Source organism: Lepisma saccharinum, chromosome 20 (genome assembly GCF_977018435.1).
Source record: "Lepisma saccharinum chromosome 20, izLepSacc3.1, whole genome shotgun sequence".
NCBI lineage: Eukaryota > Metazoa > Arthropoda > Insecta > Zygentoma > Lepismatidae > Lepisma > Lepisma saccharinum.
In genome coordinates, this window is record NC_139248.1 from 9617266 (window position 1) to 9643728 (window position 26463).

General features: G+C 38.3%; 1 protein-coding gene across 3 annotated transcripts in view; it reads right to left on the minus strand.

Moving 5' to 3' along the window:
* The window catches only part of Cad88C (cadherin 88C), a 219329-nt gene that overhangs the window by 102021 nt on the left and 90845 nt on the right, over positions 1-26463 (minus strand). For all 3 annotated transcript variants that reach the window (XM_083142091.1, XM_083142092.1, XM_083142090.1), the window contains one exon: positions 12036-12081. The gene's annotated coding sequence lies outside the window, so the exon portion shown is untranslated. The remainder of the gene's footprint in view (positions 1-12035; positions 12082-26463) is intronic.

A 26463-nucleotide genomic window follows, 5' to 3' on the forward strand; every position in this document is an offset into this window, starting at 1 on the left:
CTGTTTTGATACAAATGTTACTGATCTTAACAGCACATAAACCAGATCTGTATTGTTCTGTTCATGCAATATTATTATTATTATACATTTATTTAAATATCATTATTATTAATTTAATCTTACTAATCTATTGATTATAAACGTTATTATTGTTGTTATTATTATATGTATAATTATAATAAGGTTCGCCCACTCGAAATATAATTCTAGATACGTGCCTGGTAAAATACGCACGTTTCGTTTTCCAAGGATTTGCTAGGATGTGCCAAAAAGTAGAAGGAAACGCAAACAATTAAAAAAGGGAGAGAAACAAACGGAAGTACGCTGCAGTGCGTAAAGCGATATTCCGAAAAGCAAAAATTGCCACTCGACCTAAATCCGCCCATTGATTCTAGGGCAGAGCGAAAGGATAAGTGACAGTTTATGCGTTTTACAGGTCCTCTCCAACCGTTCTCATTCACAGCTGGTTACCCTCGTCGCGAGCAGAATACTATATCGGAGTCGACTGACTAGGAAGCCATTTGTTTTACATGGTCCATTTCATCGCGGTACAGTTGCAATCAGGGCGACAATTTCTACTTTACTTCAGCTGCCAGTGGTACCAACTAACAGATTTATTTTACATTACACAAAATACAGTGTGTCCTGCCTAGAGGCGTACAAAAATGACTGCTTATTATGCGAAAACTACTCCTTATATTGTCTCGTAGTGAATCTCAGCCGATAGACCACTTGTACGATCAATAGTGCTGTTGACTCACGCATGCGCAGAAACTGCTAGGCCACCGAGATTCCCAGATTTAACACCATTTGATTTCTTTTTGCATGGGGCTTCATTAAAGATGTTATGTAAAAGGGGCAAGTTCACGATTTGGGTTATTTGAAGCAGCATATCGTTGCGCTAATAACGCCTCAAATGCAGGTCAACACTTGGCACAAGCTTGAGTATCGTTTGGATATCTATCGAGCTACAATGGTGACCACATTGAGGTTTACCAGCGTACATAAAAACTTTCTGAGTTACATTGTACAAAACTGGGAAAAGAAAATTAGTAAACTTTACAATTGCTAAAATATATGTGTGTATTTTTTTATACCTCTAGCCCGGACACACTGTATATTTATTTTAAATTTCCAGTACAGCGTAAGCCATTTTAAACCGGAAAGAAACAACAATAATAAAACAGAAAACAAAACAGTACCAAGATATACAAAGCTCAGTTTCACAAACTTATGTACATTTTTTGTAGGTTGGTGATAAAGACTAATAACAGCTGAAAATATCTACTTGGTTTGAGATGTTGTTAAACTGATTTGGTAACGTTGAACAAGTGATAGGCTGGGAGTTGCAGTGTGGAACGTTTCCTTGCTCCGTGTTTTATGTCTAGGTACTCTGAGGGAGAGTTCGTGAAGTGGGATACTACATATCAGCTGTCCTTTTATGACATACAGATTTTTCATATCTGCAATATATCAACATGCTTCTGGAGTATTTATGTGTACATTTTCGAGCATCTCTCTCTTGGATAGGTGTCTCCGGTCAAAAATTCTTGAAAGTGTATAATCACATACGCATTTGTCTTATTAACTTGTGGACTTAGTAATATTTTATTATGGTAAATACAATAATCTTGTGGTTACAGACGGAACAAAGCTCTCGATCATTTTATAGAATATATTAAGGTATATTCAAGGATGCAGTATATGAAACTAGCACAGTTTACACAATATTTAAATTTGTAAAGTCAAAGAATGGAAAAAAATCCCTAATTTGTACTAGTGTACAAGTTTGAAACTAAGGTGCATCCATAATAATTATGATGCCGAAGAATATTTTACAAATTACAAGTAAAATAAATGTTCTTACATAAAATCTTCACGAATATTTAGAATTCATTGAAATATTTAAAATAAAAGCAAAATAATTCGGATCTTGTTAACTTTTTAGCTTCTCGTGCAACTAAACACGCTTACGTATAAGTACACATTGAAATCCGGGATTTAGAAATGACATAACTCTGAGTAGTGTTGACAAATACCGATGAGGTTGAAAATGCGCACACGACTGCAATTTCCTAACTTATAAACCGCAATGTTTCAATTTTTCCTTATGTTGCAGTTCCGTCTAATGTTCTTGATGTACACTAGACCAAAGTGTACTTTTATTTTAGACATCATTTACAAGTTCACAGTAAGAAAGCTTTTCAACATATGCATGAGATGAAACCCTAAGATAAAATCAAATTTGATTTGATTGCCATTTAGTCTCTTTTCTGCCACTTTTGGCTAATCGTGACAATGAGTGGTGATATGATGAAAGTTATGAAAGAACACACACACACACACTTAGAACGTCCAGGGTGGGATTCGAACCCGGGACCCTAGTGTCGTAGCGCGCTGTGTAAACCAGCACAGCACAGAGGTTGGAATCCTCAATCACGAGACAACACTATGTAAGGTCTCGTAGCTTCGATACCACAGAAACAGAAAGGCTAACCGTGACTGGACCTACAGTTTAAAGTGGGATCCGAACCACAATGTTCCTCCAACGGGTATCGAACCCGGGGCACCTTCATTACGTTACCACTACGCTATCGAGGAGGGCATCCCGATATAGTAATGAATTCCCTCGTCCTCCCACAGACACCGCCGTAGCATACTAATCCCAACCAGTTGTAACCACATCATAGTACAATGTAATTGCGGGAAACCAGACGGAATTCATAAGCGTGTATAGTCAGGTTACCGCCTTGTGCGTTTGTGTGTGTGTGTGTGTGTGTTTAGTATAAGGGAATCATGACGTGATAAATTAAGAATTCGATGCTCACGTGTTTGCGAAAATTGCGGTCATTAGCTCTGTTTTATATATCAGATGAGGAAAAAAAATAAGGAACGCACAACGAAATTGTCTACGCATGAGTGACCTTCATCGCTACAGAAGTTGTATTGTGGCTTCTTTGCATATTTACATAGGAGTTGGTTTTGTGTGTGATGGAATGGGGCTTTTTTGTTCAAAACCGCAAATGACCTTTCGTCAAGGATACAATTCGTGATCCTCCTCCCCTCGCTTCCAACCGCAAACGTCCTCCGGAATTCTCTCACGAAGTTTAGGGGATGTAGTGTACGAGTAAGATTCACAGGCTAGTACACTAATGCACTTATACCTGTTGGGAGATGACGACCGAGTTGTATCGAATGTTTTTAGCTTATTACGAAGAGCCGGACTCTTCCACTGTCTACAAGAAAGCTTTTAGTTCATTCTTACTTTTTAATGTGATGCGTTTGTCTCAGGCACGTAGCTAGGAGGAGGGCTAAGGGGGCTGAAGCCCCCCTCGAAATCCTACATATATATAATTTAAATATTATTTTTATTGTTAATAACAGAAATAAAGATATAACCATAGTAAAAACTCCATCACATCGAAAAGGTTCAGTGTATAATAGAGGAAGCAGTTATATTTTTATATTCTACAATTAAATCCAAAGGATAAATGGATCCACAGCTTCCAAAACTTATAGTTTTCTTTGTGAAGTCACAGAATATAAACTTTATGAGTAAAATTTACCACTAACTGTTAAAGCATCTTTTTGAACGATTGTGTAAAAGTTAAAAAAAATACAATAACTGTGATTTTCAGTACACTAACTGTACAAAATATAAGAAAAATAATGGACAACAATTGTGTTAGGTATTCACTGATCGAGTAGCAATGTCTCTCCATTTATGTAATAATAACAATAAATTTGTATTCAAATTGGTATATTTTTATTAACTTTTATAAGTTAATATTGTAAAATAACATTAATTATTACTGTCATTATTTTTTTATGCTAATCAAGTTGTGTCTATGGCCTGAAGCCCCTCTACAAATATTTCTGGTGACGTCCGTTCTGATAAGGGATGAGCCCCCCCCCCCGAAATAAAATTCTGGCTACGGGCCTTGTTTGTCTTGTGCAGATCCCTTTATAACCTTGCACTTTCCCAAGGGGCTTTTTACACCCCTTGTTTTAAAGTTTTAAGTAGGAATTTTAGATAAAGGGATATTTCCTCGTGTACATTGAAGGATGCAAAATGGCCTAAAGTGTGGATGCACCAAAACAATTTTAATTCAACCAATCAATCAATAGTACACTAATGCCTTTGATTTGTATCTACCTACCTCGCAGCAGACTCCTGTGGCGGAGTGGTTAACGCACCGTGCTACGACACCAGGGGTCCAGGCTTCTAATCCCGACCTGGGTGTTCTTTATGGGTGTCACTTCTTCAATTCATCCTCATCTTCGCGATTAGCCAAAAAGTGGCAGAAAAGCGACGCTGAGTAACAAAAACCAAATCTAGATTGATTTGGCTCATTTTACTTCCCTTTCCTGACACTTTTGCCTAATCGCAAAGATAGGAGCAGTGATGAAATTAATGAAGGTCGGCGGATGTATTTAGGGATGGTATTCATTTATTTACTTATTGTCTTCATCTTGTTTTTCTTGGCGAAGTTAAGAGTATGGAGCCTTCTCATCCACTTAATCATGTTTGGATCAAAATGTTTTGTAAATGAAAATTAGTAGGCAAAATTTAAGTCATTATATGAAAAGAAATATTGAAAAAAAGGAAATATATATATGTGTAAAAAATACGAAAAAATTACAAGAATAAAAACCTAAGCTATACGCAAGGGCACACAAAGAAACACATACGCCCTCGCATATTTGCGTAACGTAAGAAAAGGCTCCACATTCTTAACTTTGGCTTGAAAAACAAGAAATATATCTGTGTGATGAAATGAATGAGGTATTGTGTGGCACTCAATAATTAAATGTTTCGTTGTAGTTAGTTGTATAAATAAGTGGGCTGAACCAATGTCGATGTATCGGTATCGGTATTGGAAAGTATAGGTTGGAATTCATCTACCGATACCAGCCGATACTTTTCCAGCATATTAGTCTTTCACGGGGTCTGCAAAAATGCCAAGTGAAAACTTCACAGTTCAAATTATCCTGGAAATTATGCAAAATTCAAACTTTTACTTTGCACAAAAAATGTGTTTTTTTGACTCCATAACATCTATTTCAATATCATGGTGTAATTCTTGAATATTCTAAATCAAATTTCTTGGCAAATTGAAGCATATAATTGGAGAAGAATATTTACACACCAATATTGATCAATATTTTGAACAAATTTTAATTATTGCAATATTTAAGTATCGGTATTGGTATTGGCTCAGCCCTAATAAATAATAATAATTACTTGTGTTTATCTTTCAAACAGAGACCGATTTCATTGTTACACATTTCTTGTTTGCATCTGAATCTATCAATGTATGGCAGCCCCCGAAGCAAGGATTTTAATGCGCGCGTTGCTTGTATCGTCTGCATATAGACAATCACACAGGCGAATCCTCTCGTTTTATGGTTCCAAAAGAGGCCGAACTACTTTCGAAACAGGCAAACCGCCTGGTAAGTGTGCAAGCGGCTTGTTTGATATGCTATGGGGAGAAAAGAAAGAAAGGAGATGCATTGATAAGCAATCTAGAAGTTGAAGAAGTTCCCAACTTTGAAGAAATGCAGGAAGACGGAGCCCGAGATGTGTTACATTGATAACGTTATCGGTATTTCACTTGTTTGTTGTTTATGTAACCAATAACCAGACAACAAGACCATAAGGTCATGAACGTAACTAACGAGGAATCTTGGTGAGAGACATGGCTATGTGAGGGAATAGTTTAATGGGTCCACACCATTCTCACTGGATTAGCAAACGTTTTGCACTGATTGTATAAACAAATAAACAAATTTCAAAATTGGTTATAACACTACATTGTCTTGCAAAGGATTTGAAAGTTCTTCATATCGCACACAAAGGAAGTGCTATATAAAAAAAGGACAATTCTAATAAAGTTAAATGTAAAGAAAATATTCTCATATGTATAGTCACGACACACACACACACACACACACTTCTGAGTTGTAATAATCACATTGATGATGTTTCAAACCAGAAGTGTCCCTGACTGTACATCAAGAAACTTGTATAGAGTAAATTTTATTGTGTGTAATTTAGAAGTTATTGTTCATAATAAATAAATAGTAAAAATTAAATTGTAACTATGACATTTATGTGCTGGATGGTACGTTGAACCTCGCCCATTAATTATGTATACGTCGAGCCATGGAGGAGGGCATAACCTCCCTCTTTCCTTAAAAATAAAAGAAAAATTAAAAAGCCGATACAAAATGCTAAAATGTGGCACTGACGACCAAAAAGCAAACTCAAGGATCCCTTAAGCTAAGGCTGGAAATTGGAAAGTTGCAAGAAAGAAGAAAGTTATTTTTTATTGTTAATAACATAAACAATGTCCAGTTTATTTAGTGTTCTAACAGAATAACCAAAGTAAAAACTGCGCTGGTTAGAAACAAATGTGTCTATAAGTTATTTTTTATAAATCTACCATTTAATTCATAGACTAAATGATTCCGCAGGTTTCAAAATTCCAAAAAATTAGTTCAATATAAACTATACATGACTAATATTTTCCTCAAACTTTATCTTGAACGAAGTGTATTAAAGTTAATAACAGTGGAATAAGTATGCATAAAATGTAAAAAGATTAAATAAAAACTGTTGATAATTCACTTATCTGATTGATCCATAGAGAAGTTTACAATAATAATAATATTAAAATTTGGAATAAAACTGGTTCAATTTATTCATTATAATAGTTATTATTGTATAATAATAATGATAACCGTGATAATAATTGCTATTGTTATTATTTCTACTATTCTAGTTTTATCCAAGGCTAACCCCCACCCCCACACACAAAAATTGATGACGACTCCCATTGTTGGAACCACCCATATCTGGTACATTGCTTGTGGTCCCTCTGAGACAGTTAGCACTGCTTCCAGAGCTGCAATTATCACGCTCAACAATCCACCAAGTATTACACAAGCGATTTTGTATACTTTGCAATCCAGTTGCGATAGCAGCAGGATCTGCAGCCGAACGATAAACAAGAAACGGTTACTGCCGACAGAGTGGAGAGAAGAGAAAACGCGAATCTGTGATGGGACAATCTTTCAAATATCAGAAGAGACGAAAACAGAATGTAGATGGATCAGGATATAGTCACGTGACAAGAGCTTCATCGGAATAGTCCAAAGGGTAATAGTGTCCACGGATAAATTTAATGAAGTAACTTTTATTTTTTTTAAAAAAAATAGTAATGATACCTAGAAAATTATTTTATATGTAAACAATACTATAATAATGTATATTTTACCCTTCATTTTTTCCTGGTTTCTTTTATACGCTTGATATCTCTGCCTCACTTCTTGTTCATCCTTCTTTTGTTTCTCTATGCTATCCCTTATTTTCACTCGATTTCTATCTATACAGGGTGATAAGATTGAGATGCCACAAAAATAAACAGTTACCTACAAGAGCTTAATGTGAGTAGTTGTTGTAATATAAGCAGAACGGATGTACGTTTCGAGTGAGTGGAGGTTTACAGTCTTCAGCTGCGTGTCGGCAGTAGCATGCATGTAATACTCGAAAATTTCGCATACCATACGACATACTGTTTGCGCTGTTGTGACGTGACCACCACCTTTGTTACCGTGCACATTAGCGCCGCCATGTGGCTGAAGTCTGTAAACCTCTACTCACTCGAAACTTACATTCTTTCTGCTTATATTACAACAAGCTGCTCGGAGATACGTACATTAACCTCTTGTATATAACGGTTTACTTTCTGACATCTCGAACGGATCACCCTGTATATTAATATTTTATTTCCCCCTCGGTTTTATTTCTGTTTCTTATTCTCACCGATTTCTATCTGTTTTCTGTACATTATTCTTTGATATTCCGCTCTCTCTCTCTCTCTCTCTCTCTCTCTCTCTCTCTCTCTCTCTCTCTCTCTCTCTCTTTCTCTCACTGATTTTTATGTCCTTAATGTTCACTGACTTCTATCTACAGCTTACATCATTATCTTATTTCCTTTCTTTCCTAGCTTATTTCTATTTCTGTGTTATCCTCGCCCAATTTCTATTCTATATATTACATAATTCTTTTATGTTTTCCTCTCTCACTAGTTTGTATTTCTGCCTCTTATTCACACCGATTTCTATCTTCATATCATTATTCTATTTCTATCTCCAACCCCCCCACCCCCACCCCGTCTCTGCTTCTTAAAACATTTATATTTCACAATGAATGGTAAACATGATATTCAGATTTTTTGTAATATTACTAAAGTATCGTGATCTTCCATTAGATAATGCAAAAAGGGGAACCACAGCGACAAAAATCTCCGCAATCCTAAATGATATAATATTGTTTTTCTCCCTGCAGCGCCTCTATCGGCGAATTCGTTCTAACGGTGCTTTATGCGTCTGCAGAAATTGTAACGTGAGAATCCAGCTCGGGGCCTGATCCAATACTTGGGACCGTTATGTTTGTTCAGGCGACTCCTTAGCGTATTTCACGAGAAGGGGAAACGATTTGCTGATCCACGAAACCAACGACCTGCATTTTATTTCTTTTGGTTCGATTTTCATTTGTTTCGCAAAAGCCAAACCACAATAACACGATTCTCCACGTGATGGTTGTCAGAAAGTCCCAGTGACAAGCAAATACAGTTGAAATAAAGAAACGATCATATTGACAGGCTGTCATTGGAAAACATGAAGCTCTGAAAAGCGTAAACTTCCCTAGTTCAGGCTTTGGAAGTAACCAGCATAAATTCAAGCTATTTTTAGCTACTTTTAAAGGTAAGTAACAGAGTAGCTTTTTTTTCAATTGAAATAATTTTGTCAGCGGTCACTTTGCACCACTTAAAAAATTAACTTGAAGTGGGGGAAGAGCTGAATTTGGCAATATTGTTTCCAAACATGCGTCTTATCTAGATGCTAAGGTGAAAGGATTTCCGTATAATCGCCTAAGGCAAGGAAGCTGGGTTTCAATGCATACCACATTTAGAACAGTCATTGCAATTCGTCATTTCTAATTGCACTTGAGGTCTTGGGTGCTTTGTTCCATTTTATTTTTTGTTGTAATAATATTAATATATGAAGACTTATATTATGTAGCAGAAACATAAATAAAACCATATATTTATTTCATTACAATTAATGATCATTTATAGTATATGGTTTGATTGTAATAAAATTTCCAGAAGAAACTAACTGTAAAAGTAAGTTAGTTACTTTTCAAGTGCTTCAGTTACTCTTTGAAATGAGTAACTGTTAACTCACTCACTTTTGAAAAATAACTTTTCGAACTTTCACATAAAAGATGGGCACAGATACGATATTGTTCAGGGGCGGGTTGAATTCACAACTTTGGTTTTTTCCGAGTACTTTACTGCCTTAATATTAAAATGTTCATTTTCTGAATATTTCGGGAGGGGCTGTAGCCCCATCAGCTTCCCATGCGTACGCCAGTGCTCCAAGAAACGTTTCTACAGATTTTCATAAAAATATCCCGATTGCACGTTTGGAAAATATTCATAACTTTGGTTTATGAAGTAACCGCTACTCTAGGTCACAGATGTCGGCAGTACCACACACTGGTGCAGAAATCGCATTTCCAATCCGCTTTACTGTACGGTGTGTGGCCGTTTCACCTAATTGCTTCCCGAGAAAAAAAATTCCCTTAATAATTTTTTGAGGCGTGGGCCACCATTCAACAGCACTGGTGGGAAGGTTACGAGACCGGTCTTTTTCCGGGCCCAAAGCGACATCCATTGATGAAAAGCTTAAGCAAGTTTTTTGTCTGTGTTCTCTGCAGGAAAACAATCAAGCCAATAACAAGCTCAGGTACTGGTTTTCTATGACAATATACTATTATCCATCCACTAAAAGAATGGAGTTCATGTAAACAAAAACACGTGACTTTCGAGAAATACCTAGTCTGGCCATTAAATACTGTTACACACTATTTTGTGAATACATTTAATATGGTTTCAGATTTTTAAATGTTCTTTTAGTTACACGCCAATCAGTTTTCAAAATGTACACTTTACGCCCTCACAGGCTCGAAGTCTCTCTGGCCAGGCATCTATTGCAGTCTTGATGGGAAAGTCCACCCCTGATGCTATGAAGGAGCGCTTTTAACTTTCAATTCGAGGGCGCCTCTTCTTTCAGACAATTCCCTCTAGCTCTGGGCACAGTTTGTAGTCCAAGGTACTGAGATCATGGCTATCAGATGGCCAATCAAACGTGGAGATGAAATCGAGTACACTGGTCTCCAGTCACTGTCGCTTCATCCTTGCCTTATGAGCTGGGGCAGAATATTTCTTGAACATCCAGGATTCATTGTGAAACATTGTTTGGTTCAACAGTGTCACGAGAGGGTCCAGGACACTTTCCACATATGCTTTTGCACGGCTTTTAAGCCCTATTTCTAAAAAATGAGGCCTGGTGGAACTCTCATAGCTCACCCCTCACCAAACCATGACTGAGGAGGGCTGTTGGCATCTCTGATTTTTGGGAACTCTCTCACAAACTTCTCGAGACTTTGAAGCATACGCCCATTCTTTTTGGCTGTTAAAACTCTATTCAGAGGTGAACAATTTCTTTTCAGTGAAGAGAATCCTGCAATGCCCATTGGCAATGTACCGCTGCAGGAGCCATCTCGAATAGGCCGCGGTGGCTCAGTCGGTAACGCGTCTGACTACCATGCTAAAGGTCCCGGGTTCGATCCCCGGCCGGTTCAAATCCGGGAACTTTTCTAACGGTGAAAGCGGCCCCGGCGCCCACCCAGCGTCGAATAACATGGGTACCTGGGGGAAACCCTGGGGGGTAAAGGCGGTCAGGGGCGTGATGCTGATCACATCACCCCCACTCACGACCGGATCAAGAAAGTGTGGGGCGTTACCCCCACACCCCCTATACGCCTTCATGGCGTGGTGCTATGCACAGGGGAACACTTTACCTTTACCTTTTAGGAGCCGTCACGATTTCAGTTCCCTCTGCTTCTTCACTTGTGTCGTCAGGAAATTTCCAGTACTCCACCGGTAAGCTTCAATTCCAAGGTCTTTATTAGGTATCCTGAACATTGATTGTTGTGAAATGTTCAGCTCCTGTCGCATTATCACTTGCTTCCAGATGGGATTTCGGCGGATGCGAGCCATCACTGCTTTAACAGCCGCCGCTGTTCATACGGTGTGAAGTCGACCAACTCTTGGGCGATCTTTCATGCTACCAGTATCAGTGAATTTCTGGATTGTCTGATACACAAACCTTTTGCTGATCTTCGGTATTTTTAGTGGCTGGAAAATCTCAGTGAGTCATTTTCCAACCATATGCAGAGCAATTACGGCTACTCTGTTTTCATATTCGCCCCACTCCATGCTAAGCACAAGAAGATACCCGCTTGCTCTTTCACAGCTGAACACACAACGGTCAGGAGTGAACTTCAGCACAAGCATGGTTCATGAGCCTGACTACCAAATATACAGTCCAAGCCGAAAGTTTGTAACAGTATTTATGGCCAGACTAGGTAGTTCCTTTCTTACCTGTGAATTCTGGTAATGCTTTGCCCATGAATATATTGGTCATAGTAGTACAACTCTTAATATAAGGTCCAACAGCTGCTATATTGAAGGTACATTGAGTGTCAGGGCTTTATCAGATGCACTGTATTCATACGCGCAAGATTCCTGCACAGCTGCAATTCGAGCAACCAATAGGACTTCTCGAAATAAATAGTTCATTTCCTATGTGTTAGTTCTGGTGTTATTTTGCCCATGAATACATCGGTCGTAGGTGTACATGTCATAATGTAAGGTCCGGCAACTTCAATATAGCAACTACGTTGAGTGCTGTGGCTTTACCACATTCACTTCATCCCTACGCGCAAGATTCCTAAATTCCTGCGCAGCTGACATTTGAATAGCCAATAGAATTTCTCACAAGCCAAGCGAATTTGTCTACACTGATTCGTTCTTAAAGAGGCCAGAGAATAATACTTAACAAGATACACTTCAAGATTCTTTAGAAATTAATTAATCGAACTATTTTCTACTACTTACGTGCTGGATTATCTCTTGAGACTTAACACGAAGTAAGTAGTTGAATCTGCAAAATAAAGAAAATTAAAATAAGTGGATTGACAAAGAACCTACAATTTTATCCTCTCAACTTGTTTGGATTGGTATGATGGAAAGGTATACCTACTCAAAAAGTTTATTTTTGTCTATCTTGCAGATGCACTGTTTGCTACCAGGAGCGACCTACGAAAATGACTTGCATAGAAGACAGGATAACTTAGTGTCTGCCTGTACGTACAAGCGGTTTCTGAAGACTTTTTCTTGCAGATGAAGCCTCTTCCTTTAAATTCGGAATACCACTTATACGAACTGCATATCCACTGTATGGATATTCAGCAAACTTGATACGGAAATGTCGTTGGACCTATATAACAGATTTATTAATGTAGGAAAAGGTCTTCGATGAAAAACCATCTTTCCTGGTGTCGCTTCTGGTGGCAAACAGTGCATACTACGTCCCTGCAAGGTAGGCAAAACTATTTTTTTTTTTCAGTATATCTTTCCATTCATACCAATTTTGTGCATCTGGACTTCATTATACGTGAGTAATACATCTTTCAAATCGATCACAACATTTATGCTAGCCATATTACCAGCACGATCACTGACAATGTACTTGATTGCTGGGAAACTGGCAACATGTATGTAGTTCATTGTTAAGCAACAATAATACGCTGCTATTGTTGTAAACATGCAAACAAGTCATAAAAGTAACTTCCCATTGCCAAATAAAATGGCTAAATTTTAATTGAATGAATTTAAATTTTGGTGTTGCGTCGCCATATGGCTATTTTGAACCCTTCAAAGTGTACGAGGAAAATTCCTTTGGTCTAAAACCTTTACCTTAAGAGTGAAAAAAGGGGTATAAAAACCCGCTCGAGAACGGTTAAACGAGAAAGATTGTAAAGGAGGGCGCATACAGCGTATTTAAAAAGTAAGCATAGTCTGAAAACTTCCTCCGACACAATGTAAGAGACCCGCTCTTATCAAATAGCTAAGAAGATTTGCTAAAATACTGTCGTCGTCTCCCAACATTGATGATAAACAGATGGGAATTTTTTATTGAAGTTCGCATGTTGCGGTGGAGGGGGTTGACGGAGTGGCTCATCGGCGTACACTTGGGAGGTTATTGACGCAAGTCGCAATGGAGCTGCAACCGCCCTCCGTGGTGAAATGCCCATGTATCCCTCCTCTTTTACAAAATATCCTGGGAACGACCCACTTCTTCCATTCGCCTTACAAATGGGCATCACACAAGGCATTGTGAAGGAGACTGCGGGCTGGGTTCCAATCAACAATCAAGTATACGTATGACCTCAAGCTCAAGGATATTATTTCAAACACGTCATTATGAACAGAGCTATTGTATTTTAGGTTTTCCTTCAGAGAGAGAGAGAGAGAGAGAGAGAGAGAGAGAGAGAGAGAGAGAGAGAGAGATATATATAGAGAGAGAGAGAGATAGAAGTTCTATTTCTCTTTTGCTTTCTCCTCTACATTACTTAATATTCTTTCTTTTTCTCCACCCTTTCTTGTTCTTCCATTTTCCGATTCTCTCTCTCCTTCTGTCTATTTCTATTTTTACTTCTCTCCCTTCCCCTTTCACAGTGGTTCTCAACCTTCGTTAGCACGCGGCCCGGTAAATTTGTTTTCTAAGTCGACGCTCAGATCCCAAAAATTTTACTCGTAAATAGATTTCTAATTTTTAAAACTTTATACGTTAATTAATATGTACCCTTGAAATCCAATATTAATAAATTAATGCTGGCATAATCATAGAGAGTATTAGTTCAATTATGTTTAGGCTTCTTGACAAATAAACAAAAATGATTGAAGTTAGTTGACAACGACTGAATCTAATGGAATATTTTAGTTTCTTCTGACAAACATCATTAAATTAATTGGGTAAGTTCTGATTTTTAATGACATGTTCCATTTCAGACACCGGAAAGTTCAAATTAATCCGAATATTTTCACTTCAATATATTTGTTACTGAAAATTGCTGAGCAAACTAAATTGACTGTGGTTCCCGTCCGTTAACCTCCAAGGTTGGAGGCGGGAAGCAACGCGGGGCGGTGGAATAACCGCGAAAGGGATTAAGCGCGAAAGAGCACAACCGCGAAACGTAACACAGGATTAAACGCGAAGGAACAAGCGCGAAAAGTTTAACCTCGAAACGGAATAAGCGCGAAAGGTTTAAGCGCGAAATGGAATAAGAGCGAAAGGAACAGCCACGAAACGGATTAAGCGTGAAACCAAAATTCAAAACTGGAATAAGCGCGAAAGGAACAACCGCGAATGGGATTAAGCGCGAAAGAAGTAAGAGCGAAACTGACTAAGCGCTAGCGGAATAAGAGCGAAAAGATTAAGCGCTTAACGGATTAAACGCGAACGGAATAACCGCGAAGAAACAAGCGCAAAATGAACAACCGCGAAAATTTCATTTTCGCGCTTAATCCTTTTCGCGCTTAATCCCTTTCGCGGTAGTTCAGGCGACCTAGCAACGCGCCCCTCGGTTAGATCGTTTGATCGCTCACCGCTATTGTCGCGAAAGAATTCCCTCATATGGGAATCGTGCTCGAAACCCGAACTCTTTTTCTAGGTGGTTGCCAGCTCGGGCTGCAAGTCGGTTTCGGCTCTAACTCGAGAACGGTCCTACGGTTGTAATTCAAATTTGGAGGCTGGACGGGAACAGTGCCTTCTCAGGAGCTTTGGTTCCTCGCCAACAGTGACGAGAAAGAACTTCCCCCGAACCCCGAACGTAAAACCATCTATCCAAGTGGTTGTCAGCTCGGCCTGCAAATCGCAAACTGTTGAGAAACACTGCTCTGTCATACAATGTGATTCATAACTCTGTGAAAAATTTTAGGACTTCGCCACAGATTAACAATGCAACAGACAAACACAACCCCTGCTTTCGCCAGGTGTCGCATATGGTTGCTGACATCATGAAATAAACGGAAAATTAACAATAATACTTGGAACGACCGAATTAATGTCGAAACTGCATAAACATGGACTTTTGGGAATCCACGCCTTCAAATAGCCTCCACGATGGCGTAGTGGCAACGTCATCGCCCAGTTTAAACTGTAGGTCCAGTCTCGATTAGCCTATCTGTCCATAAAGTGGACTTTAAACAAAAACTTGAAAGTTCTACTACTACATGTTGCCCGAGTCTGTTGACAAAATTTCGACCTGCTAGTGTTGCCAGCTACAGAGATATGTACCTAAAATGACACTTTTACACTGAACCCATTGATCATGCCTCCAAGACCATTAAGAATGCCCCCACCAGAGGGTCGAAGGTGAGGCCTTGCGCATGCCCTGGGAGTGGGGGACCATTTCTATTACGAGAGGAGAGAATGACTTATAAATCATTAAACGATGTCCTCCCGGAGGCGTGGTTGAGCGTCGACACAGCCTCAGGCTTTTTTAGCCAAACTACCGGATCCCGTTTCAAGTACAGTTTCCCAATTTCCGGCGGGGTTTTTGGTTCAAGGTCTCCGGGGCCTTCTGCATTCGGAGCGCGTGTTGCGAATAACTGCCGTTCGTTAATAACATATTTCCTGGCAGAAATCACTATACTCGGCCGACTCGAACGAAATGTGAAAGTCCCTTCTTGATGCTGGGGTATCGGACAGTACACAGCAGCTGAGAGGAAATTCAGATGTGGAGATACCATTAGAAGGCGATTGGGGCAGTGGAGTGCCCAGAATTTTCAAAAAGGGGGGTTACGTATAGTTTTTTTTTTTAGTAGTCACTTCTCATTTTACCATCTTTTCCTGTCTCTCACGTTCTTTTTTTTTATGAATTGTGGGCCGAAGAAGGGGGCCGTGATCCCGCGAACCCCCCCTTTGGCATGCCACTGAAGTTGGATGGAGGAAACAGGCAGGCACATACTAGGGACGTTCAATATATAAGTTTCCCTGTGCTATAAAATATTGTATACAGCAATGCCATTAAAAAGAAGCACATGGTTGACAAGCGCCATCCTTCGTCTACAAGGAACAACAATCGATTCGTTATCAGACGTGAAGGCACATGCGCTCAAGGGCGAAAAGAATGCTTGTTCGGAAAACGCGGGCTCGCGTCATAAGGAGTTCAGAAGCATGGATGCTAAGGGCGTTCTGCTTATGGACTTTTTGGAACGAGGAAGAACAATTAATGCTGACCGTTACTGTCTAACATTGGATAAACTTAAAAACGCAATTCGACATAAGCTACCAGGTCTCCTGTCAGCTGGTGTCATTCTTCTTGACGATAACGCTCGGCCCAACTCAGCAGTGCAAACACAACACAAAATTGAAGAATTGGGGTGGGAACAGCTGCCCCACCCTCCATACAGCCCCGATTTAGCGCCAAGTGATTTCCATCTTTTTCCGGTGTTAAAGTCTGAATTGCAAGGTTACCGTTTCGAAACAGATGAAGAAGTGAAGCGGAATGTGAGAATAGTGCTCAATAGCCAGAGCCCTGATTTTCTTGCAAAGGGTATGGACAAATTGGTGCAACGGTGGGACAAATGCCTGAATCTCTATGGGGATTATGTGGAGAAGTGAGGAAGGATCCTCCTACACATCTATGTATAGTTTTCTAATGTATCTTAAAAATATTTTTTTTACAGCATACGGAAACTTATATATTGAACGACCCACGTAGAAAGAGATAACACAGAGATAGATGGACAAATCGAAGAAGTGGTCGACTTTCGATCTCGCCATCGAAGTTCCCGGGTTCGAATCTTTGCCTGTGCATGGGTGTTCTTTGTCAGCGTCTCTTAATGAATTTCATCATACCATCATCCTCATCGCCGTGATTAGCCAAAAGTGGCAGAAAAGCAAAGTAAAATCACGTAAATAAATCTACCATTGTTGTAAGTCCACTTTACGCACAGATAGGGTGATCGGAAGGGGACTGGACCTACAGCTTGAAGAAGGATCCGAACCACCATTTGCTTCCACCTCATCCCTTGTTTACACTACGTCAATCGGAAGACAGGTTAATCGGGACTGGACCTACAGTTTAAATCGTGGATCAGAACCAATATGTGCCTCCTCCGGGTATCGATACCCCAGAGTAACAACCTACAAAGTCCCCCTTTCCCCCCCAAAAAAGTAGGGGAAGTGGATGAACGATTAAAGACGTGGCCTTGATGTAAATGGAAACGCATCCCGTCTCACACGTCACGTTGCGTTCAGGTTGCAAAAAAAAAAAAAAAAAAAAAAAAAATGACGCGATGCGACGAAAAGATTTTGGAGTAAACCGGAAGTGAGAGTGGCACCGGAAATGGTAGTAGGATCGATTTCAACCTCCCTTCCCTCCTCCACCTCCCAGCCAATGGTTAGCCGGGGAAGCTAAACAAGAGATCGAATTCCCGAGCATTGTTTTTCAACGAATACGCACAAAGGATGAAAACCATTCGAACACCAAGACTTCATTTTGTAATAAAACATTCTCACTGAAATGTTCGATAAATTCAGGCATTTAAGAAATTCGTTTTTTGTTAACATAATTTTTAATTTTTAAGACATTCCGCAATGAAATGAATTATGACATTTTAATTGCATCATTTTTTCAATTAGGATAACGTCTAATGTGCGCAACACAACAATAGTGAGCAAATTGTCCATGACGATGTTCATTCGAGCTGTTTTAGGTGATAAGTGTTTCGGGAATAGGAAGAAATGGGCCATTAAAGCAGACAAATCTCGACACGACGCGAGTAGGAGACAAGGACAAAACTACACTTTTCCAGAGACTTGTCAAGACAGGTGTCTGTAAGATGGAGGAGTGTCTCGCTGGAGTATTACATAAAGTAATATATGACAATATTGCATAAATCATTTTTTTTTGTGAGGAAAGCATTTTCCTTAGCATTTATGCCATGATCACAATGTGTAAAGTGAAAAATCTTATGGCATTTTAGATGATGCCATAGCATATTTCATGGCATTTCTCAAGGATAAAATCAGTTCTATTTCCGCATCACCTTTGTTACGTCCTTACACATTTTCGTAACTTTGCATTATAATTGTAAATGTACATGTTGAAAGGAAAAATATTTAGTATCACCTTGATCTCTTAATAATGTTTGTAAATTTACATGTTGTATGACTCAGTTTATGACGTAAACGTGAACTCACCAATCAGGGTGTTTATGATCTAATGAATTAACCTTTATGTAATATACTAATGAAGTCAGTTCGTTTAACGCAACATGCAGCTATATTACTGTGATGTAACTATAAACTCGCAAATCAAAGATTACCAATGATAATGAACTAACCAGATTCTGATTAGGTAATGGCGGAACGTTTAAATTTGTAATTTTCCAAAATGTAAGAAGTTTATCAACGTCAAAGAAATAATTGTTTACTCAAATGAATATGTAAACGTTCTTTGTAAATTACTCAGATATTTAGAATATACATAATTTTGCTCTATCTGTTATAATTCAGAATATTGTATCAGAAAATTACTTAAAGCCCGGAGTTCGAGGCTGGAAACTTGAGTATAAATACTACGCATTTTGGCTTGTAGAGAGGTCAGTTCCTCAGTTCCAGTCTAGGAAGAAGTGAAACAGTTTACACCGCTTTTCTGTAAAACTTAGATTTGGGCCACCTTAGTGTTGATCTTCAAGCTAGTATAATCTTATCTATGAGAAACCATACTCGAAGTTCCGGTTTTCGTGTTACCTACCTACCCGTTGTAAGTATCCCAGTGAAATAATAAACATTTACCTATAAACTATACAACCTTGGTTGGATTCTTCTTAAGCCTACCTTGAGATGGGTTTCATTGAAGACCGTTAACAGTCTTGATGTCCACAACTACTGGAGTAAGGGTAAGAGGAGGAACGCAACACCTTTCTTAGCATAACCAATCAGAAGCAAGCTCTAGATCACGAGTGCAGATGTAATGGCGGCCGCGTGAGATGTAAACAATGTAAACACGCGCTCTCTTTTTTTTTAACATTAAAAACATGATGTTTAAAACTTTTCTTTTTTTCCAACCATGACAAGCAGCGACGTGAGCTGTAGCTAGTCAGGAAAATAAAAGTATAATATATGAGTGCCATATTTTTGTTATTTATTCGGGGGAGGGAAGTAAAAAAATGCTTCTGTGTGAATTTGCGAGCTACTTTTCAAGTTGCGTAAGAAATCTGTCGACACAAGTTGTCCATGAGCGGAGTCTTAGCTCGTAATACAATGCTCTGCTTAAGAGCACGGCGTGTATTCTCATCGTTAAGAAGTAGCTAATTTTACTGACACTTCGCTACGCCTGTTGATTTTATTAATCTAAATGCACGTAGAATGTAGGCATGAAATTACGTTCACAGTGCGATTATATTGCGTATTACGCGTGAAAGAGTGATAGCTGTTTGGCGGCATCGAACAATGGGAATATGTGAAACGATGCATGGTGAAATATGGGGCTGCTTTTGGACAATAGTAGAACCTGAAATTGAGCAATACGTGCACAGTTCAATACTGAGTTGAATGTTTTTGTGCAAAACTAGAGTTCAGATGTACATGAGATATAATGTAAAGGAGTTTCTAACCAGCGAGACTGCAACACATAAATGTTAATTCATTTTTCTCTTGTACTCGTATTGTAATTGTTTTCAATAGTTCGCTGCACTCTTTAGCCTACTCACTCACGTGTCTGGTTGGTTACAAAGTGCAACGCCGAGTCTTCTACTTCGTTGATTTGGTGTATGCAACGTTTGCACTATGTTCTGGAGCGGTGTAGTGTGTGGTGAATGTCACGTGGTACGTGCTAACCAATCAATGAACGTTGAATGAAACATTGGAATGCATTTCTTGAATCTTCTGAACTTGAACACCGCTAGATCCGCTTTAGAGAAAAAGCATTTCCTTGACATTCTTAACATTTCAGCAACGATCAAGTTCTACCGTATAATGTGGAAAAATTTATAGCGTATTTCGCAGAGAGAATCAGTCCATTTCCTAGCGTCTCTCCTAGCATAACCAATCAGAAACTAGCTCTGCGTCACATGCAATGGTGGCCCAGTGTAAAGTTAAAAATCTATCAATTCGCGTTTTTAAAATCCGACAATTATTAAACCGAGAGAAAAAAACGTTTCCTACGAAACTGTATAAGGTACAAAGCAATGGCGCTGCGTAAATATACGTAGTACTTGCATGAAAGTTGTTTCTTGTAAACATCAGGCACTGGTTCATAGACAGAAATATCTGTAGGTCAGATTGATGGTTACTAATGTTACAAAAAAAAAGTACAGTTTCAGTTTGGTTACACAATATCTCATTAAATAAACATTCCTCCTTTACAATTTCAGGGTGACCACATATTATTGAGCATATTTAATTGATGACCAGTAATACAACCAAAGAACGGATGCAACTATATTATACAGAAAATCAGAGTAGCTTAAACAGTTTTCTTTACATCTATACAAACTTTTAAAACAAACCAAGTTATGCTTCTTAATTTACGGTTATCTACAATATTTAATCGGTATCATTAATTCCTCATAATTTTACCCACTATTGTTCCAGTGATTTTCGTTATTATTTTGTTTATTTCAACAATGTCACGAATCTTTATTTCATAAATATGGTTTTCCAAACACACACATAAAGAAATCTTTTAACAGTGCCATCTTTTTCCTTGAGTGATTGCCATTTTGATTTTGGCTGCTTTGTGCTATGTACGATGCACTACGGCCATCTATGTGTAATTACCTAAACACAATGATTTGATGTATAATACAGTTCATTGTTCACCATTAAAATGCACCCGGTGGAGGCACATAGTGGTTCGGATCCCACTTTAAACTGTAGGTCCAGTCCCGCTTAGCCTTACTGTGCATAAAGTGGACTTAAAACATCAAATCAATCAATCAATCAACCATTAAAATGCACTCGATCATTTGTGTGTATTTGCTTATGTAACAAACGAAACATTTATTTTATGGCTTGAGATGCAAATACTGAAAGGTACGCAATGTAATCTGATTGCTAGTCACGCCTGCAACTGAATTTGTACGTGAATCGTTTTCGGAAATGACACTCAGGAAAGCGTGCAGGACTTCCGACCAGTTAATAGATGGCAGCACCAGCAATCGTGCTGTGTGTAATTGAATAAAATGTCTGACTTGACAGATGGGATTCGAAAGGAAGAGGAAATTTAGGGTCAATTAAGTGCCTTTGAACCACTAGACGAACTGTTGTGATAGATAACGGTGTGCTGTACGATTCTTCTTCTTGCGGAAGAACTTTCTAGCAGATTTTCTGAAGATTTCGATGAAGACGAAAAAAACAGTGCAGTATGAAAATAATATATTTCATATTTCCCCATGTAGTTAAAACACCGGAAAGCAACGTAAACAATATCAAATTACATACGTACATGTTAGAAAAAAGGATGGTGTGTGTATGTATTCAACGAAAATATTCATATCTGTTCAACATTGAATTTCCAATTACAATGACTGCTGGATATAGTGGCGTGTCGACGAGAAATGTAGCTGGGTCTTTCCGTTGCTTCAGTGTCCGAAATAGCGGTGGCAATGCGACTGCCACGTTTCGTTTGAAATCTAACTGAATCTATCAAGTCGCCATGAAATTCTGATCCTCATAAACACTGGGAAATTTGAATGTTATTGAATCATGCAAGAGCATGGATTATTAGATAATTTTTTTTGGACAGTTTCGTCGACATATCATTGACCAATCGATATTGTGCTTCGCTAGTTAATTGTGGCCGGCTTTTAAAAATTCGAGACGAGATTGACCATGTGTCACGAGACACACTAATATTTTCGAGACGAGACAGGCCAAAGTCTCGTCTCGTGGGCAACACTAGCCATGAGTACCACAAGATTTCCCAGTGTTAAAAACAACTAAAGCAGAGTCTTCCTTTGTACAAGCTCAAAGTTCAGCAATTACAACAGGTAACAGATATGAGGTGCTGGCCACTCTAAGAGATGAGGAATCAGGGACATCAAGAAACTTATATTCTTGGAAATCTTCTCAACCTCAACTTTACAACATGAACAATAATTATGCTGATCGAAGACTTGGGAAGATATTTAAAAGTAAAGAAGTTACGATAAATAAAGGTATGCAAAATCTAAAGTCGTGTGACAAACCTAAAATCCAAAACGAACAAGAGAGACCAGATTATATTTTACTAAATTCCCAAAGCAGTCCAACGTCAGTGACAACAACGGAAAAGGGGTGTAAGGGGTGATTTTCCACGTAGAACACCCAACTGTCAACCTCACTTCCACGTTAGTACACCCTGGACTGCGTTTTGCAGACGAACGAGGCTCTGGCGACTGGCACTCTGGCCAGTATAATTTTGTGTGTGTTGTCCTGTTTTTTGCCCTTTTGTGTGCTGAGGGCCCTTTACAGCCTCAGCTTTTAACGGAAGTCAGAACATTTTAAGCTTTTAAGATTTTATTTATGCAACGTTAGAGTTGTTCTTTGTAAAGATAAGGGGCTGGACCCCGTATAATGTGACGGGAGCAAAATAGCCTAAGTGCTGACGCTCCCAAAATTTTAACTTCAAATTCAAATTCAAACAACAACGGAAAAACGAAAATTACGGACTAGCATCCCACAATATGACTCTCAAAAGCAAATAATGATTAGTTTATTACAAATTATGGGGAAACTAACTCGAACATAACTGTGGATGATAATCTTCAGAGAATCAAAAATATTCTAGTCGATTGTGCAAATATTACTTCAGTTATTGAAACTAATTGAAGAGCTTGAATCATATGAAGATGCTCAACATTAAATATAATAACCAGTAAGTTATCACATGCAAAATATGTTTTTGTTTGTGCAATGGAATTTATGCTAGTTTCCTTCAAGAAAACTTGAACTCATGAAACTGATAGAAGAGCATCATCCTCTCATTATATGTGTGTGTGAAGTATGGGAGGATGGAAGAGTTTCAATTGAAATAAGAAATTATCACGCAGTACTTAATCAAAAAGGCGGAAAAGGAGTGGGTATATTTGTACATGAAAGTCTGGCATTCCAACCCATATCATTTAATCCCAATTTAGTGATTCTTCGAGAATATCAGGTGGAAGTAGTGGGAATACAAGTGCAAATTTTGAATAAAATATTTACCGTTATCTCGATCTATATACCATCTTCCTATACATCGCAAAAAATTGCAACAAACGAAACAATATTGACTATTCGTAAATGGAAAGTATTCAAAGCTAATTGGTCTAATTATACTAAACTTTTAAATATTTATTTCTCAGAGGATGATGGATTAAAACCTGATAATATTACGCACGAGGGTCGCACCGCTAGCATAACATGTCAATCAAACGACTGGGCGAATTGCACCCGACTTCCTCGTGTACAAACAAGCTACTTGCACCCGACTTCCTCGTGACCAAACAAGCGAGTTGCACCGGTTCCGGATACATGACGTCATAGCCAGTGTCCGCCTCTCTTCTAGTCAAACAGGCGTTTCATGTGCTGTAGTAACGTGTGTTGTCTGAAGGTACGTACTGAGCACGGGATGCATGCAGTGTTACCACGTCTTCCCTAAAACTCAAAAGAAGTGCATTCTTCTCTAACTTCATTGGATATTAAAACAAACCATGGAGGATTCTGATATTGGTAAGTGGCTACGTTGGTCATTCGGTCTGCTATATTTCAATCATGAGGATGTTGCTGATTGTTTTGTAGAGGGGCTTCATGTCGGAAATTCCTCAGGATGAAAAGTTGGAAAAATTCACTGATTACTTGGTAGATACATACATTTCGGAAGATGCCAATTGTCCACCAATAGCTACTATGGGCTTCAGATAAAGTAGACAGAGCGAACAACTAATGTTTGTGAATCGTTTCATGCGAAATTCAATTCCAATTTCAGTACACCTAATCCAAATAGTTATGCTTCTATTGAAGTGATTAAGCAGACCCAAGTTGATGTATATGCTTTAGAAAAAAATACAGATGTCACAAAGAAACTTAGTAAATTTCTGAAACAGAGAATGGAAAATATGGGGAAAATGAACCAGAAATATAAGAATAAAGAACTAACAAGATTTGATTTCTTAAAAACTATTTCCTACTACAGTTCAAAGAAGGACAAGAAGAAATAAAATTGAAACATAGAGGTAAAATTAGACAAAGGAAATCCATCCGCAAATTTTTAAACACGCCATGAGCTTTTAGCCATGACAGTCCTAAGCCTATGAAAAGTGTGAAGGGAAAATTAGCGGAGAAAGGGTAAGCGGTGCAACTTACCCCTTGGTCCGAAGGGTTTAGCGGTGCATCTCGCCCATTTAGGTATTCTCGGGGTGCAACTAACCGTCACCCAATATTACATATGAGGAGTTTGTAAAAAATCATTTCGGCTGCGATGGACTTGAGTTGTGCCAGGGTGATAAAAAGTAGTCAGCAACACTTCCCAAAGATATACTGGTGGACAGAAGAGTGTGCTGAAGCAAAACTACATAGAGTCGAATTAGCAAGAATATACTCACGTCAACAAAATCCGGAGAACTGGATAGCACTCAGACGTTCTATGGTCAAATCAAAGAGATTATGCATAAAAGCAAAAAGAAAATCATGGAAATTATTTTGTGAAAATTTACACCCAAGCATGAAATTAGGATATGCGTGGAAAAAGTTTAGTCGCTCAAAAATCCTCGTACAGCAAATGTAGTCCCTTTGAAATCACATTGGAAGACAGCATTTATTCAGAAACTCATACCTACAGTGCCAGACGGAGTAATTGAAACACCAAATGAATTATGTAGTTACACATCAAAACTACGTTCGGCGAAAGGTTTTGCAACTCCAATTTCAAGAGAGTAAATCTATGAAATCATCGGCAACAGTCAAGAATCTTCTCCAGGGATGGATGGAATTACTTATTCAATGATTAATCACCTGCCAGATGTAGCGTTAACGGCGATGTGCACAATTTGTAATAAATTCTTAAATCATGGAAAAGTACCAGAAGATTGGTCCAAACAGTTGATTATTCCAATTTTAAAAACAGGCAAGGACCCCTCAAGTAGGTAAATCATATATACCTATAGCTTTGACGTCAGTTATAGGAAAGATAATTGAGAAACTGATACAAAAAAGAATACAACGTTTTTTAGAAAGCCAAGACATATTTCGTTCGAACAAATAGGATTTCGAAAGGGATTAGGATGCCAGGACGGATTGATCACTCTTTCCTCTTATATTTTCGACTCACTGAAAAGAAACATAATTGTATTAGCTGCATTTTTAGATGTAAGCGCAGCTTATGATAATGTAGATATTAATATCCTAATCCAAACAATACAACAGCTAAAAATACCTCACAACTATGTTTTGATATTATGGAAGTTACTCACTAAAAGATCTGTATATTTCCACTTTTTCAGTGAAAGTAGAGGACCGTATTCAGCCTGCAAAGGGTTACCTCAGGGAAGTCCTTTAAGTCCTTTGTTATTCAACATATATATGATTGGGATGAAAAGGAAATAAATTCCAACAGTCAATTATCTTCAATATGCAGATGATATCTGTATCTATATGTCCACGGCACAAATTCATACTGATTTTCCTGTTTTAGAGGAACAAATAGTGGAAGTGCATAAGTGGCTTGGAAGTAAAAAACTCTCGATTTCAATGGAAACATCTAATATTACAATTTTTAGTAAAAAGGGAACACCTCCAATAGTTCACTCAATGTCTCGAAAAACAAGAATTCCCATTACATCCAGAGTAAAATATTTAGGTGTCATCTTGGATGAAAAACTAACTTAGAAGGACCAAATTAAAGCAATACAAGTCAAATCAGAAAAAGTGTTTAATTTGTTCAAAGCAATAGCAAATACTCAGTGGGGATGTCATCCTCGAGTTATGCTTTTATTTCACAAGAATTATTTTCGGCCTATGATAGATTATTCTCTACTGGCAATGTGTAACTTGACAGAAGGAAAATTGAATTCCATTGATGTCATATACAAAGGAAATTCTTGAGATGATGTTTAGGCGTTATGAACAGCACTCCAAACGTAGTAGTATACATGGAAGCAGGTGAATGTTCCATTTCATGTAGACAGAAGATGTTAGCAGCAAATATGATCTTCAAAGTGAAATCATATTGTGAGCATCCTTTCAACAATGATGATACACTACATGAAACAGGAAAAATACCAAACAGAAAAGCTGCTATGTGGATAGAATTGTATAATTCGTTATGTCAAGAATACCAGGATGTTCTACAGATGCGTTCACGGCCTGTTTTTTCATTAGATTATCCTGAACAGTCTCTGGATAATATTCCTTTTCCTCATTATTCGCACATATCGGAATATTTTACTCAATGGCCAAGTTTTTATTTCATATACACAGATGGATCTAAAAGTGAGTCAGGAGTTGCAT